The 20,642-nt window shown below is 38.2% G+C and overlaps 1 non-coding gene across 1 annotated transcript; it reads left to right on the top strand.

The window, feature by feature from the left end:
- Window positions 1-1,970: 1,970 nt before the first annotated feature.
- Window positions 1,971-2,076, top strand: LOC128295727 (small nucleolar RNA R71). Its single transcript, XR_008286285.1, has one exon. It is a non-coding gene; the product is annotated as a small nucleolar RNA R71 (small nucleolar RNA).
- Window positions 2,077-20,642: the final 18,566 nt, after the last annotated feature.

Raw genomic sequence — 20,642 nt, 5'->3', positions numbered from 1 at the left:
CACCCCTGTGTGTCTTGGGCGTGTGTGGCACACAGCCATGTCACACAACCGTGCCTAGCTTTGTTCGCTTCTCCCACGCCCGTGTTTTATGGTATCACGCCCATGTATTGTTGTCTACGGTACCGAAGAAACAAAATCGAGCCTTGTCCCTGGCATGCCCGTGGTTTTCTATCCCACGCCCGTGTTCTTCCTATCAAGTTCACCCACGGCCATGTCGCACGGCCGTGGGGATTTATCGCATCTCGTGTTTTGGGGAAATCATGTCCTGCTTCAACACGGCCGTCTCGCACGGCCGTGTCTCTTTCCCTGTTTGGCTACTGCTTTAGGCGTGCCCGTGTGCCTGGCCGTGTGTGCTAAAAAACTTTGCAATTCAAAGATAAAGTTAATGATTCGAAGTGTTAGAAATTAATTAAAAATAAAGAAATCAAAATATGTTAGTGCTCGGGTTGCCTCCTGAGAAGCGCTTATTTATAGTCTAAGCTCGACTTAACTTTCTGTTGAATGATCATGGTGGTTTGAGGAGTTCATACTCCTCATTCCTGTTGTCAGTTTTAAAATAAGGTTTTAAATGGGTGTTGTTTACCTTAAAAGTGCCAAACTTCGGATGACTCACCTCCACTGTACCGAATGGAAAAATACTGAGTACCGTAAGAGGGATTTCCTCATTTGGTGTGGTAGTGACAATGTGAGGATCAACAGCTTTTAGTAAGACTGTATCGCTGACCTGAAGTTGATTAGGAGAGGTATCGGGCTTGTTTTTGCATAGTTTCGGTTTATCATGTGTTCTAGGTTTGTGTTCTCGCCATTCGTCTAGCTCCTCTATCTATAGCCTTCGTTCTTCATGAGCGTCTTTGTTCTTTTCATGATAGTAGCGCACTGTCTCTGTTGTCTTGGTTCGAGGAGGTCCTGGATCTTGCAATTTGTTAGGTAGCTTATTCTTTAGAATAGCTGAGCAAACTGCATTGAGTTCCACATGCGATGTAATGTCTAATTTCCTTTTATTGCTCAGAAGTTCCTTTAAGAATTTTGTTGAGTTGGACATCTAGGGTAAGTTAATATGTAATTTATTTAAGAGTTTAGGATATGGCACACGAGGTTCTTCTGTTCTTCTGTTCTATCTTTCGTCATCGCTTTAGGATATGGCACACGAGGTTCATGATTCGTACATAACTATTTGGGATCATTATCATTTACCTCTTCTCGTCTTTTGTTCATCCTTATTTTGAGCGCTAATTGCATTGAGGTGTTCCCTCGGACTAGGTTCAATATTACTTGGTAGGCTACCTTGTGATCTTTCAGAGATTAGTTTGGACAGCTGGCCTATCTGAGTTTTGAGTCCTTGGATCGATGCTTGTTGATTCTTAACTGCAGTCTCAGTATTTTGAAAACGAGTTTCTGACACCGAGATGAATTTAGAGAGCATCTCTTCAAGGTTCAGCTTCTTCTCTTGGTGATAAGGTGGCTGTTGAAAACCCTGAGGATTTTATGGCTTTTGATTCCCTTGACCTCCCCAGGAAAAATTTGGGTGGTTCCTCCAACCTGCATTATAGGTATTACTGTATGGGTTATTTTGAGATCTAAAGTTATTATTACCCATATAGTTGACTTGTTCCTCTTCAGTTGTAGGACTGAAGGATTGGTATTCTGTATGCACACCTCCTCCGCTTGAGTCAGACCTCATTACTGGATGTACCAGCGTAGAACCAAGAAAATTGTCAATCTTTTTATTGAGAAGTTCTACTTGATTAGAGAGCATGGTGACTGAATCGATGTTATAAATACCGGCTGTTTTTGTTGGCTTAGTCCTCATGACTTGCCACTGATATTTGTTCAGTGACATCTCCTCTATGAATTCGTAGGCATCTTCCGGTGTTTTATTGTTGATAGTTCAGCCAGCAGCAGCAGCAATCATTTTTCTTGTCGAGGGATTCACACCATTGTAGAACGTTTGAACTTGCAACCATAGAGGTAAACCATGGTGAGGGCACCTTCTCAATAGATCCTTGTATCTCTCCTATGCATCGTAAAGTGTTTCTAGGTCCATCTGCACAAAGAAGAAATACCATTGCGTAATTTAGCCATTTTAGCCGGCGATAAATATTTTAGTAAAAATTTCTTGGTTATTTACTCCCAATTAGTGATAGACCCTCGTGGTAACGAGTTTAACCACTGTTTAGCTTTGTTTCTCAGTGAGAAGGGAAATAACCGAAGACAGATGGCATCATCAGAAACGCCATCAATTTTGAATGTATCGCAAAATTCCAGGAAATTTACTAAGTGAGTGTTGGGATCTTCATCCTACAAGCCATCAAACTGAACAAACTGCTGTATCATCTGCATAGTGTTAGGTTTTAATTCAAAATTATTCGCAGCAATAGCAGGTCTAACTATAATTGATTCAGTTCCTGTTAAAGAGGGTTTAGCATAGTCATACATAGTACGTGGAGCAGGATTTTGATTAGCTGCAATTGCAACAGGCAGCTGATTGTCTTGGTTTTTAGCCATCTCATCGGTTGGTGGTTGAGTATTGTCTTCTTGTTCGTTTTTTGTGTATCGTAAACTACGCCTTATTTCTCTTTGATTTCTATGAACTGTTCGATCGATTTCTTCATCAAAAAGTAAGGATCCTGACTGGTTTCTTCTAGTCATAAACTATAAAAACCTGCCAAGAGAAAGTAAAAGTAATTTAATAAATAAGAAAAGAAAAAAATTTGCAAGAAAAATAAATGGCTAAAGTAATAAAAATTTAGTGTTCCTAATATTTCAGTTCCCCAGCAACGGCGCCAAAAACTTGATTGCAGTGATTCGTAACAAGGAATAAATATTTATAATGAAGATCAAACCTAAACTAACTATTATCACGACAAAAAAGCAAGCGCACCTATCGAAAAATAGTATAGTAATGACAAGATCGGGATATCGTACCCAAGGGAACCAAAAGTACTGGTAATAACTATCTTTTTATTATCTAGCCTAAAAATAAAAGGGTTTGTTTATTAAACTAATTATCTAAACTAATTAACTAATTTAATTAAAACGAAGAGAGAATTTGGAAAAAGACTTGAAGAGAAGCAATTAATAAAGACGACACCCAAGGAGGAATCCACCTAGATTTCACTTGTTATCTGACTCTGAACCGGACGATTTATTCACTTGACTTGTTCCGTAGAGATCCCTAAGTTAAGTTATTATCCCTATTCAAGACTAATAACATATAATCCCTAGATTGAATAACCGAGACTTTTCTCTAATTAACACTCTAGGGTTGCATTAACTCGATCTATGGATCCCCTTATTAGGTTTCACCCTAATCCGGTAAAATCTCGTAACCCTATTTCTAAGCGTTTGATCAACGCCGCTTAATTATGCCAAATCTACTCTTAGGCAGGGTCTATTCCTCCTCTGCATAAACACATCAAATCATGAATTAATACCCGGGATATTAACTCAAGCATTAAGAACACATAATTAAGAACAAATCAAGTATTCATCATATAGTTCAGATAATAATAACATGATCCATCATAGGTTTTATCCCCCTTAGGTATCTAAAGGGTTTAGTTCATAATAAAATAAGAGTACATCTCAAAAGTATGAAAATAACAAAACATAAAGAAAACTCTAAAACCCCTGAAGGAATTCTAAGAGAGATCTTCAGTCTTGGAGTAGCTCCGGCTTTTGAGATGGATCGTCTGGCTTCCTTCAAGTAATTCCCGGTGTGTGGTACTGTGTTCCAGAAAAGTTCTAGAGAGAGCCCTCTCTAGGTCATACTTAGGGTGTTTATATAGGCTTTTGCTTGGCTTTCTTCCCCCCTAAGTATCCTTTTTTCGTGTAGAATACAACTCCTTGAAAAAGGGACACGCCCGTGTGCCACGACCGTGTGACGTGGTTGCCAGGCTGTGTGCGATCTGTTAAATTGCCACGACCGTGTGGGCTCAATGGCCAGGACGTGTGAGTCGTGTAAACCTTGGTCGACACCCTCGAAAGGCACGGACGTGTGAGCTGCCCGTGTGGCAAGGCTTAGGCCATGTGGGCCTTGTCGATTTGGTCTGTTTTGTCCCTTTTTTAGCTCGTTTTTGGCTTCTTTTGACTCTTGGTGCTCTCCTGGGTACAAAACATGAAATAGCCGGATTAAAAGCACCAAAATCCACAAATCTAGTTGTAAACATCCATAAATATGCTAAGTATTTGGGGTAAAAACATGTATCATTTGGCGTTTATCAGTAAGGCCAATGTGGTGGTCGATGCTCTAAGTCGAAGAGCGATGTCTAATTTGAGGGTGATATTTGCTCACCTTAGTCTGTTTGATGATGGGAGTCTATTAGCCGAGTTGCAAGTTAAGCCGACTTGGATTGATCAGATTTGGGATAAGCAGTTAGGGGATGAATCTCCGAACTTGCGGTTTCGACAGATTGAGAGTGGTACTACTGCTGATTTTGGGTTAAACAGTGATGGTGTGTTATGTTTTCAAGGACAGATCTGTGTGCCGAACGATTCTGATCTGAGGCAGGAAATCCTGAGGGAGGCGCATAGTAGCCCTTATGCTTTGCATCCCGGTGGTAATAAGATGTAGTGAATTGTACTGGTGGCCAGCTCTAAAATGAGAGGTTATGGATTTCGTTGCTCGTTGTCTAATGTGTCAGCAAGTTAAGACTGAGCATGATGCGGTCGTTGAGAGCACCAAAAATATCCTATTCCCTGTAAAATAACGAAAAAGAAATAGTAAAGGGGAAGTAGGGTCGAATCCTCAAGGACCGGATTATATGAATGCTTGTTTCTCGAAATCCTGGGCAGAATCGTGCCCAAGAAAACCTGTGTTCCTGGAAAAAATAAAAAAATAGAATTTAAGAATTGATTTTGGAAGCGAAAATAAAATAAAAATAGAATTTAAAGTTTACTGAAATTATGATTACGAAAATAATAAAAATAATAAAGAGAGTTTTAAGAGAAAAGAAATTCTTATGGGAAAGTTCCAGCCTCCGGTTGTCTCATTCCGCCTTGGGCTCAATTCTTGGCTTTTGGATGATCCTTCTTGACTCAAGTAAGCCAGTTATAGTGGAAGAGGACGCCTACGACCACCAGCTCCAAAGATTAGACTTACGATTTTTAGGGAACCTGACTCTAGCCAGTAATCTATGCTAGATCAGCACTTTTCAATGGCGAATCCCACGCCATTTTGTCTCTTTGGCTCGCCAACCTCTGACGCAGTAAGTTAACGAACCGACTATGCAATCCTTCCAAAACATACAGAGCGACCACCTTTGCATCTGCTGATAAGCTTACTTTTTAAGGGCCATGGACGGAAGCGTCAGCCCGTAGTGCAGAGAAATGATGAATAGTTGGCGAGAAGGCTAAGTACGGATTCTAGGCCTCAAGAACCCTTTTTGGGGAAATATTGACAACTTTTGGCTAGAAGGGTTTTAGTGGCTCATGATAATGGTGGGAAAGTAAATAAAATTATGGAAAAAGAAATTTTATTGAAAGGAAAAAAATATGGAAAGAACAAAAGACTTTTGGAGGGAGAGTGTTTTACAGAAAAAATGAACCCCAAATAGAGTCACTTCACCCCCTACTTATAGTGCTAGGAAGATAGTCTAATTGGACTTAAATTCTAAAAAGATAAATACATTTAATTAAAGATAATTAAAGATAATTAAAATAAAATCCTAAAATTTGAATAATCCTAATAATTATCTTAATATTAATTATCCTAATATAAATAAAATAAAATAAAATAGAGTTTTCCAAAATAAAATCTCTTCTATTTGCTTTTAAGTCCTTGTGCCGTCCATGTTGGCACTTTTGGCACCATATTTGTCCCACGTTGTATATTGGCCCATTTAATCTCCAAATTGATGCTTTTTCCCTTGAATTTACTTTTCACCTCCAATTTAGTCCCTAAAAGATAAAAAGACATAAATAGCTCAATTTAGTAGGCTCAAGCTCAAAACAAGCACATGATTAATGTATAAAAACATGTCTTTTAAGAGTATTATCAAATTCCCCCTACTTAGCCCATGCTTGCCCTCAAGTATGGTTCCTATCAACTGTGAAAGCTAGATTCTGTCATAAAAGAAATACCACTCCAAAGTTTCATAAAAATTAGTTAAAAATGCATATGAAAAATAAAGAGACCTCTAAGCTTGCTTTAAGTAAAATAGAAAAAGTATTCCAATTAATTCACACAAAAATTAAGATCGATTTGAGTTATGCTATTTAGGTAAATTACCAAACCTACTAAGACACCTTAATCATTTCCTCCTTTAGTCCCCGAAGTGCAACTTTATTAGTACTTATTTTTTTCTTCTTCTTTTTTTCCTTTTATTGATTTTTTTTAAAATTTTATTATTTATTTACTTAGGAATATATTAAACCTTTTGACGCTAAGAGAGATGACAACCCAAGCACCCCACCCCTAAGCATTACTCATTAACATACTCCTAAAATTATTTATTTCCGGTTAGCGAGTTTTACCCAACACGTCACACAACCTTTTACTGCAAGTAGAATGACAACCCAAGCACCCTACCCGGTTACTCAGTCAGTCACGATTTGAGCCATACTCATAACCTCGGCTAGCGGAGTTTTACTTGTCATGTCACACAACCTTTTGACGCGAAGTAGAATGACAACCCAAGCACCCTACCCCAGTTGCTCAGTCAGTCACGATTTAAGCTATACTCATAACCATGGAAAACATTTATTAAAAATTAAATGATATTTAAAATTCTTGAGAACTCAAGAAAGAAAAAATTTAAGTGTCAAAAATAAGTTTTAATAATCACCTAATAGCCATGAACATTAATTAAGCATGCAATCATTTTAAGTGTTCACTTTATATTAAACTTGATCAATTTTACGAAAAGCAAGATAGAATTAACCCTATTAATCACAATTATTTTTAGCCTAATAAAAATAAAACAGCGGAGATGGCATCAATTATGGGAAAAACCATAACTTCCTTAGAAGGTAAGAATCATGCTTGTAGGTCAAACAGTAGGCAAAGTCCTGGGTAAATTCTTGGGCATGAAAAGAGGCAAGATATTCCAAAAAAATAGAGAGCCAGCAACAATAGCAACAACCAAACCAGCAGCAATAACAAAAATTCAGCAGCTAAAATGAAATGAATAACTTCCTCCCCCTACTTAAAACACATAGTCCTCGATGTGGAATAAATAAATAAATAGTAAGAAGAAAAGTTTAGAAGAACTCCCCGTGTAATCACTGTCGTTCGAGTATGACGGTGATGAGGTCCGCTAGTTGTTGGCCAAAAGTGTCGAGTTGAGCTCGATACGCTCGAGGCGTTGTTCAACGATCATTGAAGGTTGGGCTTGAGTGGGTGCGTTGCCATGATGTCACCGTCGGAAGACTCGTTCAGTTGGTGCGGTACGAACGCCTGGAGGGACAAAAAGAAAGGATGATGGAGTGTCAACGAGCAACCCCATCGAGTCGAGACATCGAGCATCCAAAGGATCGGCCTGACAAGTAACATGTGATTCTAAAACAGGAGCATTAGTACCATGTAGAGAAAATAGCAGTTGCGTAATAAAAAAGCCCAAAATTAGAGGTCGTTTTGCATTTATAACATGCTCAAATTGTAGCGCATACCAATAGCCCAAGTTTACCGGACGACCGGTATACATACACCATAATAAAAATAATTTCGTCTTTGAGACGGTAGCCGGAGCATCTCGACAGCCTGAAAAATTATAGGCCAAATAACAGTGTATGTAACATAAGGCAGGGTTACGAAACCACAAACCATTTGAAGTTTTCGGGCTGTATGTGGATTCGGCATTATCAGTTAATAAAGCAAAGGCCTCGTTAGCCTTAAAATCTACAGGAAAAGTACATAAACTGTGTTCATAAGCACTGTTCATAGAATAGTCCTCAGTCACAAAAAATAGTGCTATGTTAAAATCGGTAATGGACAAGCGATGCAAAGTACCAAGCAATAGAAATCGAATAACATTAGGTGTGTCTAACGAAATATTACCGTGTCAATGAAAGTGAAATGTAGAATAAAATTCCAACACCAATTCATAATATGCACAATGAGAAATATCAAAATTCCCGTCCCAACCAATATTGTGAAAATAACTGGTGACGTCAGCTCCAATCCGCAGAGCATCCAAAACAGGCAATGATAAGCATTTGCAAGGTACGAGTTGTTTGTGGCGTAAGCGATCATACTTGTTCCGGCTAGTAGTAGTATCAAACTGTAAATTACCGTTTAGATGGCACTCGGGTGGTAAGACGGATGTGTGAGACCGGTAAGTTCAGCCACGAGTAGGCAGTGGTTGCTGGTCGTGGCAACTCTCGGCACTAGTAGAACTTGCGGCATGGTCAGTGGTGTCGGTATTGGTGTTGGAGTAGGTCCCGGCATGTGTGAATGTGGGTTGGGCCCAAGCTCGGGTAGTCCTATCTCGACGGGGCCAGTGGTGCGACGGTTCGGGTGCCATTCCTAGTGGTGGCGTGATGGCGCGGGTAGCAAGGGGTGACGGTGGTGGTAGGGAGAGAAGGGGGTGTTCGGCTTGGAGAGGTGATGGTGGTGCGGCAGTGCTTGCGTTGTGCGACGAGGAGGAGGCCACTTTTTCGGGTGGGGTCATGGCTTCGTCGGGGTTCGGCGATGGCGTGGGCGAAACGTACGTTGTGTCATCGGACGGCTCGGTCTGCGTTGCGCGAAGCGGCGAGGGCGACATATCTTCGGCGATGTTGGGCGATGGTGTGGGAGAAGTCAGTGGCGATGGAGTAGCGCCATGCATCGACAAGGAAAAAGAAGAAGAGGAGAGGGTGTCGACACTCAAGTTGACGGCTTGAAGAGCGGAGAAGCGGCACCGATGATGGTTCACGGTGAAAGAGGGCTCGACAGGGGCGCGGAGGCGAGTTCGTACCATGGTGGACGGTGAGAGGGGTTGGGGAGATGGGTGCGACGGCTATGGAAGAAAATGAGGGAAAATTTTAGGGATTAGGGGTTTTTTAGTTATTGAAAAGTGGTGTTTGGCTGCAGGTGCAGGGTTACTCTAGGGCAAGAATAAGGATAGTGATATGGGCTGGAGTGGGGCTGTTTGGCTGTAGATTTAAGGCTTTTCTTCCCATTGCACTTTACCTCTGTCTCGGTTCATCTATTTTAAAGAAGAGAATTTTATTAATATAATAAAATAATTTAAAATAAAATAAAATAAAATAATAATAATAATAATAATAATAATAATAATAATAATAATAATAATAAAATTTAAAATTAAAGATTGGGTTGCCTCCTAATAAGCGCTTGTTTAACGTCGTTAGCTCGACGCCTTGAACGGTTTTATAGTGGTTCTAACTAAATTTTCTCGACCGTGTGGGCCTGGAAATTCTCGTAAAATGGCTTCAGTCGTTGACCATTAACTGTGAACGGCTTTCCTGATTCTTCACTCTCTATTTCAACTGCGCCATGCGTAAATACTTCAGTCATAATAAAAGGTCCTTGCCACCGAGATCGAAGCTTACCTAGGAATAGCTTTAATACGGAGTTATAAAGCAAAACTCTTTGTCCTACCGAGAAATGCTTCTGAACTATATTTTTGTCATGAAACAACTTTGTTTTGTCTTTATAAATTCGAGCATTCTCATAGGCATCATTGCGAATTTCCTCTAATTCTTGAATTTCCAATTTCCTTGCCTTCCCTGCGGGCTCTAACTCCATGTTACATTATCGAATAGCCCAATAAGCTTTATGCTCCAACTCTACTGGTAGATGACACGGCTTGCCAAAAATAAGTCGATACGGGGTCATGCCAATTGGTCCCTTATATGCCGTCCGATAGGCCCAAAGCGTGTCATTGAGCCGAAGACTCCAATCCTTGCGGTTGGGTCGAACCGTTTTTTCCAAAATTGACTTGATCTCCCTGTTTGAAACCTCTGCTAGGCCGTTCGTTTGAGGATGGTAGGCTGTTGCCATACGATGATGAACTCTATATTTTGATAATAGTGCCTCCATGACCTTGTTGCAAAGTGAGTACCACGATCACTGATCAAAGCTCGAGGTATTCCAAACCTAGAAAAATAGTTCGTTTTAGAAACTCCACAACAGTTTTAGCATTATCATTACGAGTACGCTTTGCTTCTATCCACTTAGAAACATAGTCTACTGCAAGAAGTATATATACGTTTCCAAACGAAGAAATAAAGGGGCCCATGAAATCAATGCCCCATACATAAAAAATCTCACATACATGATTCGGGGATAGGGGCATTTGATTTCGTCTAGTGATATTACCTGTATGTTGACATTTATCGCAAGACTTACAAAAGTTAAACGCATCACGAAAGATTGTAGGCCAATATAGCCCACACTCCAATACCTTGTGAGTTGTCCACTTAGGGCCAAAGTGACCTCCACAAGCTTCTGTGTGACAAAAAGTAAGGATGGAGGTTACCTCGGTTTCTGGAACACATCGTCGTATTATCTGATCTGAGCAATGTTTCCACAAGTATGGATCGTCCCATATGTAATTTCGAGATTCTCGTCTAAGCTTGTTTTTTACGGATTGAGCTAACTCAGTGGGCAACGATCCCATGGTTAAGAGATTGACTATGTCTGTATACCACGGATAGTAAGCCTCAGTTGAGAATAAGCTTTCGTCGGGGAACTCATCTTTTGTGGTATCATCATCAAACGAAATTTTTATCCTACTCAAGTGGTCGGCCACTAGGTTTTCACACCCCTTTTTGTCACGAATCTCGATGTCAAATTCTTGGAGCAGTAAAATCCACCTAATGAGCTTGGCTTTGCTTCCTTCTTTGCGATCAAATACCTAAGAGCTGCATGGTCAGAAAAAATAATCACATTAAATCCCAGTAAATATGATCGAAATTTATCTAAAGCAAACACAATAGCTAAAAGTTCTTTTTCTGTGGTTGTGTAGTTGCTTTGTGCAGCATCTAGGGTCTTTGAGGCGTAACAGATGACATGAGGCTCTTTCGCTATCTTTTGTCCCAGTACGGCTCCCACGCTGCGTTCGCTTGCATCGCACATAATTTCAAAGGGATAGTTCCAGTCTGGTACTTGTACTATAGGGGCGGTTACCAACTTTTGCTTAAGTGTATCAAAAGCCTCCTTGCATTTTGGGTCAAACTCAAATTTCTTGTCTTTCTGTAATACCTCGTACAATGGTTCAGCTATTTTTGAGAAGTTTTTTATAAAACGCCTATAAAATCCTGCATGGCCAAGAAAAGAACGTATCTCTCTAACAGTAGAGGGATATGGCAGAGAATTTATAATGTCAATTTTGGCCTTATCAACCTCAATTCCCTTAGATGAGACTATATGACCTAAAATCAAACCTTTGTCTACCATAAAATGACACTTTTCATAGTTCAAGACAAGATTAAATTCTATGCACCTGTTCAAAATTATCGTAAGGTTTTCAAGGTATTCAGTAAAACAGTTTCCATACACGGTAAAATCATCCATAAACACTTTAATAATTTTTTCTACATATTCGGAAAATATACTCATCATGCATCTCTGGAAGGTAGCTGGTGCATTGCAAAGTCCAAATGGCATCCTCCTGTATGCAAACGTGCCGAACGGGCATGTAAAGGTGGTCTTTTCCTGGTCTTCTGGCTCAACAGGGATCTGGAAGAAACCTGAATATCCATCAAGACAAGAAAAGTGAGTTTTACTACATTCAAGCATTTGATCTATAAAAGGAAGAGGGAAATGATCTTTTCTAGTATAAGCGTTCAACTTTCTGTAATCGATGCAGACACGCCACTGCTCGCGACTTTTCGGACCGATTACTAAGTCACCCTCAAGCATTTTTCTTTCTTTATCACTTTGTTTTCTTGGGCACGACTTGTACCGGACTTACCCATCTGCTGTCAGAAATGGGGAAGATGATGTCAGCATCCAGCAACTTAATTATTTCTTTTTTCACCACCTCCATCGTATTCGGGTTTAAGCTTCTTTGTGCCTCTCTCATTGGTTTCGTGTTCTCCTCCAAGTAAATCTTGTGGGTGCATGTTAAAGGGCTTATCCCCTTCAAGTCAGCAATGGTCCAGCCAATCACCTCCTTATGACTCTTTAGTACTTGGATCAAACTTTCCTCCTCATGTTTAGAGAGTTTATTTGAAATTATAATGGGTAAGGTATTACCTTTTCCTAAAAATACATACTTGAGATGCGCGGGAAGCAGTTTCAATTCCAAATCTGGAGCCTGCACAACAGAAGGTAGAAGTTTAGTTCCTGATGGGGACAATAATGTCTTAACAAATTCATAATCATCATATCTATATTCAGATTTGTCTTCATAAGTTGACTCAAAAGTCTCGTCTACTAATGAGTCAACCAGGTCGACACGGTTTACGCTCAAGATTTCGCTTGGATGGCTAATGGCGTAGTAAACATTGAATTTTACGATCTCCCTATCAAACTCCATCGTAAGAGTGCCGCTTCAGACATCGATCTTGGTGCTAGCAGTACTAAGGAAGGGTCGGCCCAACAGGAGGTCCGAAGATCCAGCAGTGTTGTCCTCCTCCATCTTTATTACATAGAAATCTACAGGGAAAATAAGTTCATTAACTTTTACCAAGACGTCCTCGAGGACTCCTTCGGGATGCACAATAGACCTGTCTACCAATTGAATAATAACACCTGTCTTTGTCAAAAAAACCTGCTTTAAGTGATTCATAAATAGAATAAGGCATCACATTTATGGAGGCCCCTAAATCGCACATAGCCTTTTTAATTCCTAAATGGCCAATTTTGCATGGAATAGCGAACATACCCCTATCTTTGCATTTAACCGGCATTTTCCACTGGAGCACTGCAGAAACATTCTCACCAACACTTACCTTTTCATTACCTGTTAGTTTTCGTTTGTTGGTACAAAGCTCTTTAAGGAACTTGGCATACCGTGGAATCTGTCTGATGGCGTCTAACAGTGGTAAATTGATCTCGACATTCCTGAATGTTTCGAGGATCTCCTTGTCCTCCTTACTTTTTTGATACTGATTTAATCGTCCTGGGAATGGAGGTTGGATTTTCGACAGTGGGGGTTTCGCTGGTACCTGTTTATCATTTTCGGGTTTTTCCTGGGCATTTTCTTGGCCAAGATTTCTGCCAGGAATTGGTTCCAACACCTTTCCACTTCTCAGCGTTACTGCATTTGCATTTTGCCTTGGGTTTGGTTCTGTTTGCAATGGCAGCTTCCCTTGAGAGTTCATCTTCTCAATTAACATAGTCAATTCTCTTATAGACGCTTCAGTTTTCTGTTGAAAATCAAGCATGTTAGCTGCTAATTTATTGACCAAAGTTTCTAGAGAATTACCTGAATCCGTGGCTGTTGTGGAACTCGGTTCTGGTATGGTTGGTTATATCGTGGGTTGGCCCCATAACTTAAGTTAGGGTGATCCCTCCATCCTGGGTTGTAGGTATTTGCGTAGGGGTCGTATCGCCTTTGTGGTCGCCCAGGAAAATTTCCCACAGCATCTAAATGGGCCATAGTATCATCACTCAAACTGGGACATGCATCAGTTGTATGTTCAGGGGTAGCATATATTCCACAAACTCGGGATGGTTTGGCTTTTTCTGCAACAAGAGAGCTCCCAATATTAGTAAGTCTATCAATTTTATCTTCTAAGGTTGAATTACTTAGTTGGTGAACCCTTCTAGGGGGTTCAGGATTAGCTCGAAACTGCTGGGAATTTGCAGCCATTGTGGAGATTAAGTCTCTTGCTTGTTGTGGAGTCATGTTGACTAACGCTCCTCCACTCGCAGCATCTATCATATTCATCTCTATGGGTTTCAAGCCTTTATAAAAGTACTGGAGCAAAGACTGTTCCGTTATACCGTATTGTGGGCAACTTGCACACAACTTCTTAAATCGCTCTCAATAGTCGTACAAAGTCTCTGTGTCTTTTTGCCTTATGCCCACGATTTCTCCTCTTAACTCAGCCGCTCGTGATGCAGGGAAAAACCTATTAAGAAATAAGCGAGATAGATCAGCCCAAGTTGTAATGGATCCAAGAGGTAAATAAAATAACCATTCCCTAGCTGAATCTGCTAGGGAAAAAGGGAAAGCGCACAATTTAACTTAATCCTCAGTTACCCCCTGAGGTTTCATACTCAAACAAACCATATGGAATTCTTTTAAATGCTTGTGGGGTTTTCATTTTGTAACCCACGGAAAGTTGGCAGTAGCTGAATCAAGCCTGACTTTAATTCAAAATTAGTATCCATAGTAGGATACGCGATGTATAGTGGTGGTTGTTCTGTCGGCGCTTCGGCCAGTTGCCGAATTGTCTGAGCCATAGGTTGAGGTGCTAAATTAGGGTTTTCGTTAACCCTAGAGTTAAGTACTTCTTCAGAAGAATCGACTTTGACTTTTTCGCTTTCAAAAGTTTGAGTAGGGTTTTCGTTAACCCTAGACTCTGCTTCGTCGTCGATTCTGATTTCCGGCGGTGGATTGCTTTGAGTTCTAACCACCGTTGACTGCTTTTTTCTTAGCTTTATTTCCTTACGATTAGCTCTCGCAGTCTTTTCAATCTCCAAATCAAACGCAAGAGTTCCTAGAGCAGATCTGGTCATAAGAAATAAAAAACAAGATTAGTACGTTACCGATCCCCGACAACGGCGCCAAAATTTGATGCGGTCGTTGAGAGCACCAAAAATATCCTATTCCCTGTAAAATAACAAAAAAGAAATAGTAAAGGGGAAGTAGGGTCGAATCCTCAGGGACCGGATTATATGAATGCTTGTTTCTCGAAATCCTGGGCAGAATCGTGCCCAAGAAAACCTGCGTTCCTGGAAAAAATAAAAAAAAAACAGAATTTAAGAATTGATTTTGGAAGAAAAAATAAAATAAAAAGAGAATTTAAAGTTTACTGAAATTATGATTACGAAAATAATAAAAATAATAAAGAGAAAAGAAATTCTTATGGGAAAGTTCCAGCCTCCGGTTGTCTCATTCCGCCTTGGGCTCAATCCTTGGCTTTTGGATGATCCTTCTTGACTCAAGTAAGCCAGTTATAGTGGAAGAGAACGCCTACGACCACCAGCTCCAAAGATTAGACTTACGATTTTTAGGGAACCTGACTCTAGCCAGTAATCTATGCTAGGTCAGCACTTCTCAATGGCGAATCCCACGCCATTTTGTCTCTTTGGCTCGCCAACCTCTGACGCAGTAAGTTAACGAACCGACTATGCAATCCTTCCAAAACATACAAAGCGGCCGCCTTTGCATATGCTGAAAAGCTTACTTCTTAAGGGCCATGGACAGAAGCGTCAGCCCGTAGTATAGAGAAACGATGAATACTTGGCAAGAAGGCTAAGTACGGATTCTAGGCCTCGAGAACCCTTTTTGGGGAAATATTGACAACTTTTGGCTAGAAGGGTTTTAGTGGCTCATGATAATGGTGGGAAAGTAAATAAAATTATGGAAAAAGAAATTTTATTGAAAGGAAAAAAATATGGAAAGAACAAAAGACTTTGGAGGGGAGAGTGTTTTACAGAAAAGATGAACCCCAAATAGAGTCACTTCACCCCCTATTTATAGTGCAAGGAAGATAGTCTAATTGAACTTAAATTCTAAAAAGATAAATACATTTAATTAAAGATAATTAAAGATAATTAAAATAAAATCCTAAAATTTAAATAATCCTAATAATTATCTTAATATTAATTATCCTAATATAAATAGAATAAAATAAAATAGAGTCTTCCAAAATAAAATCTCTTCTATTTGCTTTTAAGTCCTTGTGCCGTCCATGTTCGCACTTTTGGCACCATATTTGTCCCACGTTGTATATTGGCTCATTTAATCTCCAAATTGACGCTTTTTCCCTTGAATTTACTTTTCGCCTCCAATTTAGTCCCTAAAAGATAAAAAGACATAAATAGCTCAAATTAGTAGGCTCAAGCTCAAAATAAACACATGATTAATGTATAAAAACACGTCTTTTTAGAATATTATCAGAGCACCAGTTGCCTTCAAGATTGTTGCAGTCAGTTAAGTTTCCTTTGTGGAAATGGGAACGACTGATGATGCACTTTATTAGTGGGTTGCCCTTGACACTCACTAAGAAGGATTCTATTTGGGTCATCGTGGATCGATTGTGTAACACCCCTGACCTTATCCCGTTGCCAGAATAGGATCACAGAGTATTACCAATCATTTCAGTACATTTACAATAAAACATTATTAAATGCAACACTAAATAGCTAATCATATCTTTAATGGACCCACAATACTTATTAAGTATAATTAAAACAAACTGAGAATCGATTGGAAGCTCGAAAAATTTTTCGTGCAATTATAAATTTTCTTCTTTTGAATAATACCATATGCCCGTGTGGCTAACTTAACACGCCCGTGTAGCTTAGCTCGTGTGCAACACTGACTTTAAGACACGGCCGTGGCAACCTAGGCACACGCCCGTGGACTAACTTGGTGGTAACTATTTAGGTGCAGGGGACACACGGCCTAACAACACGCCCATGTGCAAGCCGTGTGTCTCACACGGCTTGGTCACACGCCCGTGTGACAAACCATGTGGACTCGAAATGAACATTATATTTTAATACCAACATATTATTTGCCTACCATCATATATAGCAAACAAGCCTAACTACATAATCACATAAAAAACATAGAACATGACATGAAAAAAAAATTAAACTTTTAAACCATAATGAATAAAGGCCACATCTCATGGCCATATACAATATCCTGGTGTAGGCCAATACGTTTGGCCAAATCATAATAATAATACATGACATGAAACGAACTTCCTATACATGTCACTCACTCGATATTTCAAATATTTGAATTAATTCTCCCAAAAGTGATAGCTTGATAGTGTGATTCTGCCTCCGACGATCTCCAACCCCAAGCCGACCTGCCAATACTAAAGAAATGGAGAGGAGGGGTAAGCTTTACGCTTAGTAAGTCCATATGAAATTAATAAGCAATTACTAACATGTCTTTCAAGATAAAACACTATAATTGTACAATTACACATGTTCAGGTTAAGTTGTTTTATCGAGTTATAGTTACTAAATCATTTATATCTAGAGCTACGAAACTCCAAATTTAGTTTTGTTAATTTTCCTTGAAACTAGACTCATATACCTTTCTTCCATAAAATTTCCAGAATTTTTTGTTTATCCAATTAGTACAGTTTATTTTAAAGTTTCCCCTATTTTGCTGTCCAACAGTTCTGACCTCTCTTCACTAAAAATTATTTTTCTCATAGTTCAGAACTCGGATGATATTCCCTTCAATTCCTCCTGAAATTAGACTCATTTAAGATTCTATTCATATAAATTATAACTCATAATTATTTTTTTATATTTCTAATGATTTTCCTAACTCAGAAAAGGGGATTTCTAAAATCATTCTGTCTCTGTCTCACAAACATTTAAATATCTCATAATATAGAAATATTTTTCTTATACCATTTGTTTTATGAGAAACTACACTTGACAAGCTTTAATTCCATATTTTATTCAATCTTTAATTCAATTTCCACAATTTTTTATGTATTTTTAAAGTTGGACTACTGCGAGTATCCAAACTGTTCCAGTGCAATATAATCATAATCACAATGGGATTGTCATAAAAATTATTCTCATAAGCATCAATCATTCATTTGCATTCTCATCACAAGTCCATTTGATTTCACATGTTAAATACATGTTCATGGGTTTCGAGTACTTACCTGTGTTATCTCTTAGCACAACTGCTCATTCGAACATGACAATCATATGCATCATATTAGTATCATATATACATAATCAAGTCTATCATGGCAAGAGCTTTTAGTTCATTTCTCGTAAATATCATTCAACTATCACATTCCATTCATTAATCCATTATATTCCAAGCCCAATATCAGTCAATATTTTTTAGTATCCTTTGATTATTCAATAACAGTCAATTATTCAGTAATAGTCAGTCTTGTAGTAACAATCAATTATTTAATACCTTTAGTTACCCCTATTAACATGACTCGGACCTGGACGGATACACGGATCTAACCCACACACCGGGATAGCATACAGTGTTTCATCAGCCAAAGCCGAAATATACCGTATCAGTAATAGTAACGGTACACTAAGTACCTCATCGGAACAAATTCGAAATAGTAACAGTAACAATAACAGTAAGGTATGGAGTACCTCTTCGGAACAAATCCGGAACAGTCACAGTGGTCGACACTTATAGTGTCTCATCGACACAAAGTCAGAATATCCCTGAACACTTCCAATCCTATGGCATGCCAATTATATCCGACTAGCCCGACATTGTTAATAGGGTATTCAATTACGTTTCACTTTTCAAATAACAGTCAATGTACATTTCAAATCAATATTCATACAATAAAAATAACACTCGTCTTCATTTTCATTTATCATGTACTTTAGATAATTTTCAAGACAAATACATATTAAATTTAGTTTATAGAAATACAAACTTACTCATTTCATTTAAAATATTATATTCAATGCAATATTTGCAAGATATATTTCATGTACAACAATAATAACATGAATAATAAGCTTATTAAATCACACGAACTTACCTCGAATCCAGAAACGGCAATTTACCATTCTAGTCCACAACTTGGTATTTTCCCGATTTTAGCTCGAATTTCAATTTTCCTTGCTCTATCATTACAAATATAACATAATTAGGACTCACATTTTCAAATTGACCCAAAATCATATTTTTTCAAAATTACAATTTTGCCCCTAAACTTTGTCAAAAATACATTTTTTCCCCTAGGCTCGTAAATTAAACTTCATCCTCTTTTCTTATGTTCTATGACATGCTGATCATTTTTCCCTTCCATAGCAACATCAAATTCGCACTATAACATGTACTTATGAACATTAGGTATTTTTACCGATTATGTCAGTTTACTCATTTTCACGTAAAATCACTTAGCAAAAGTTGTTTGACACAATTTCAAGCTTCATATTCTACAATAAAACATCAAAATGAACACATTTCACCTATGAGTATTTTTCCAAATATAAACCGTAGGTTAAATTATTGCTAGAATAAGCTTAATCAAGTTACCGGGATTTCAAAAATGTAAAGAACTTTAAAAATGGGGCTAGGGATCACTTATAATCGAGCTTGGGAGTTTTAACAAACCTAACCATGGCTGCTGCTGGTAGAAACGGTTGAATGAAGAAGATGATAGCTAATTTGGCTTCTTTCCCTTTTTAATTCTTTTAATTATTAGTTTACCAAAATGCCCCTAACTTAAAAATATTTTATTACACCCATTTCATGTCTATTTTTGTCCAAAAATTAACTAATGGTCTAATTACCATTTAAGGACCTCCCATCTAAAATTTCATAACAATTAGATACCTCTAACATGTAGAACTCAACTTTTATGCTTTTTACAATTTAGTCCTTTTGACCAAATTGAGTGCCCAAACGTCGAAATTTTTGAACGAAATTTTTCACGAATTATTCCGTGAAATCGTAGACCATAAAAATATAATAAAAGTAAAATTTTCTTCGTCGAATTTGTGGTCCCGAAACTACTGTTCCTACTAGGCCCAAAATCGGGATGTTACAGATTGACCAAGTCTGCTCACTTCCTTCCTGTTCAAACAAGCTATTCTCTACAGAAGTTAGTGAAGCTCTACATTTCTGAAATTGTAAGACTATGTCGAAACCATTTTTTTATCGAGTTTTGGAAAATGGGAATCGACTTTAAGAAAAACGAAAACGGGAGTCGCCACTAATCTTTTTAGGTGTGATTGGATCACCTTATAAAATGTTTTGTTTTAAAACATTTAATTTTGGTCTACGAAAGTCGAGAAAATGGATTTGGGAGTCGGTTACGTACGAGGAAGGGTTAGCACCCTCGTAACGCCCAAAAATTGGTACCTAATTGATTATCAAGTGTCTTTAATGTCGGAAATTTGAAAGTTTTAATATGCAAACCTCTTTTAATTAGAATGTCTCAATTTTGAAAATTAGGGTTCACTTGTATCAAATAAATCAAAATATTACATCCAATAAGTTAGGACATAATATTTTTAAGATATCTGACACTAAGTTAGCCTTGTTGGAAATCCCTATCTCGAAACAACGAAACGTCATATCCAGTAAGTTAGGACACAACGCCTTGAAATTCCGAGACAGTTTCTTGCACTTAGAAAACTTTAAAAACTTAGAAGGGTGCTTGACTATTCGAACTCAACGAGAAAAGTTGCAACCCAATAAGTTAGGGCACTACTTTTCTCGAAATTTCCAAACACCAAGTGTTGCCTTTATTTTTGAAAACTTTAAAGTCTCGTTTTTTAGATCGATGCATGAAGGAGCATATTAACATAACATACGGGATAACATGTTATAGTAATAGGTAAATAAAAGCACAATAACTAACATATACATATAAGAAACATGACAAATTTTAAATAAGTAAAATATGCATAAAACACGATATATATTTAAGAAGAATAGGTAAAAACACATAAACATGTAATTCATCATATATTTAAACATATTGATAATAAAAATGATGCATGATATACAATTTGACACATATATATAATAAAAATACAATAAAAATAATAATAAGTCAAGCACTCAACATTTAAAAAATTATGAGACCAACATCTAATATAT

Source organism: Gossypium arboreum, chromosome 7, assembly GCF_025698485.1.
Source record: "Gossypium arboreum isolate Shixiya-1 chromosome 7, ASM2569848v2, whole genome shotgun sequence".
Taxonomy (NCBI): Eukaryota; Viridiplantae; Streptophyta; class Magnoliopsida; order Malvales; family Malvaceae; genus Gossypium; species Gossypium arboreum.
The sequence above is the reverse complement of the archived record's forward strand: the minus strand, read 5'-3'. Positions and strand labels throughout refer to the sequence as shown.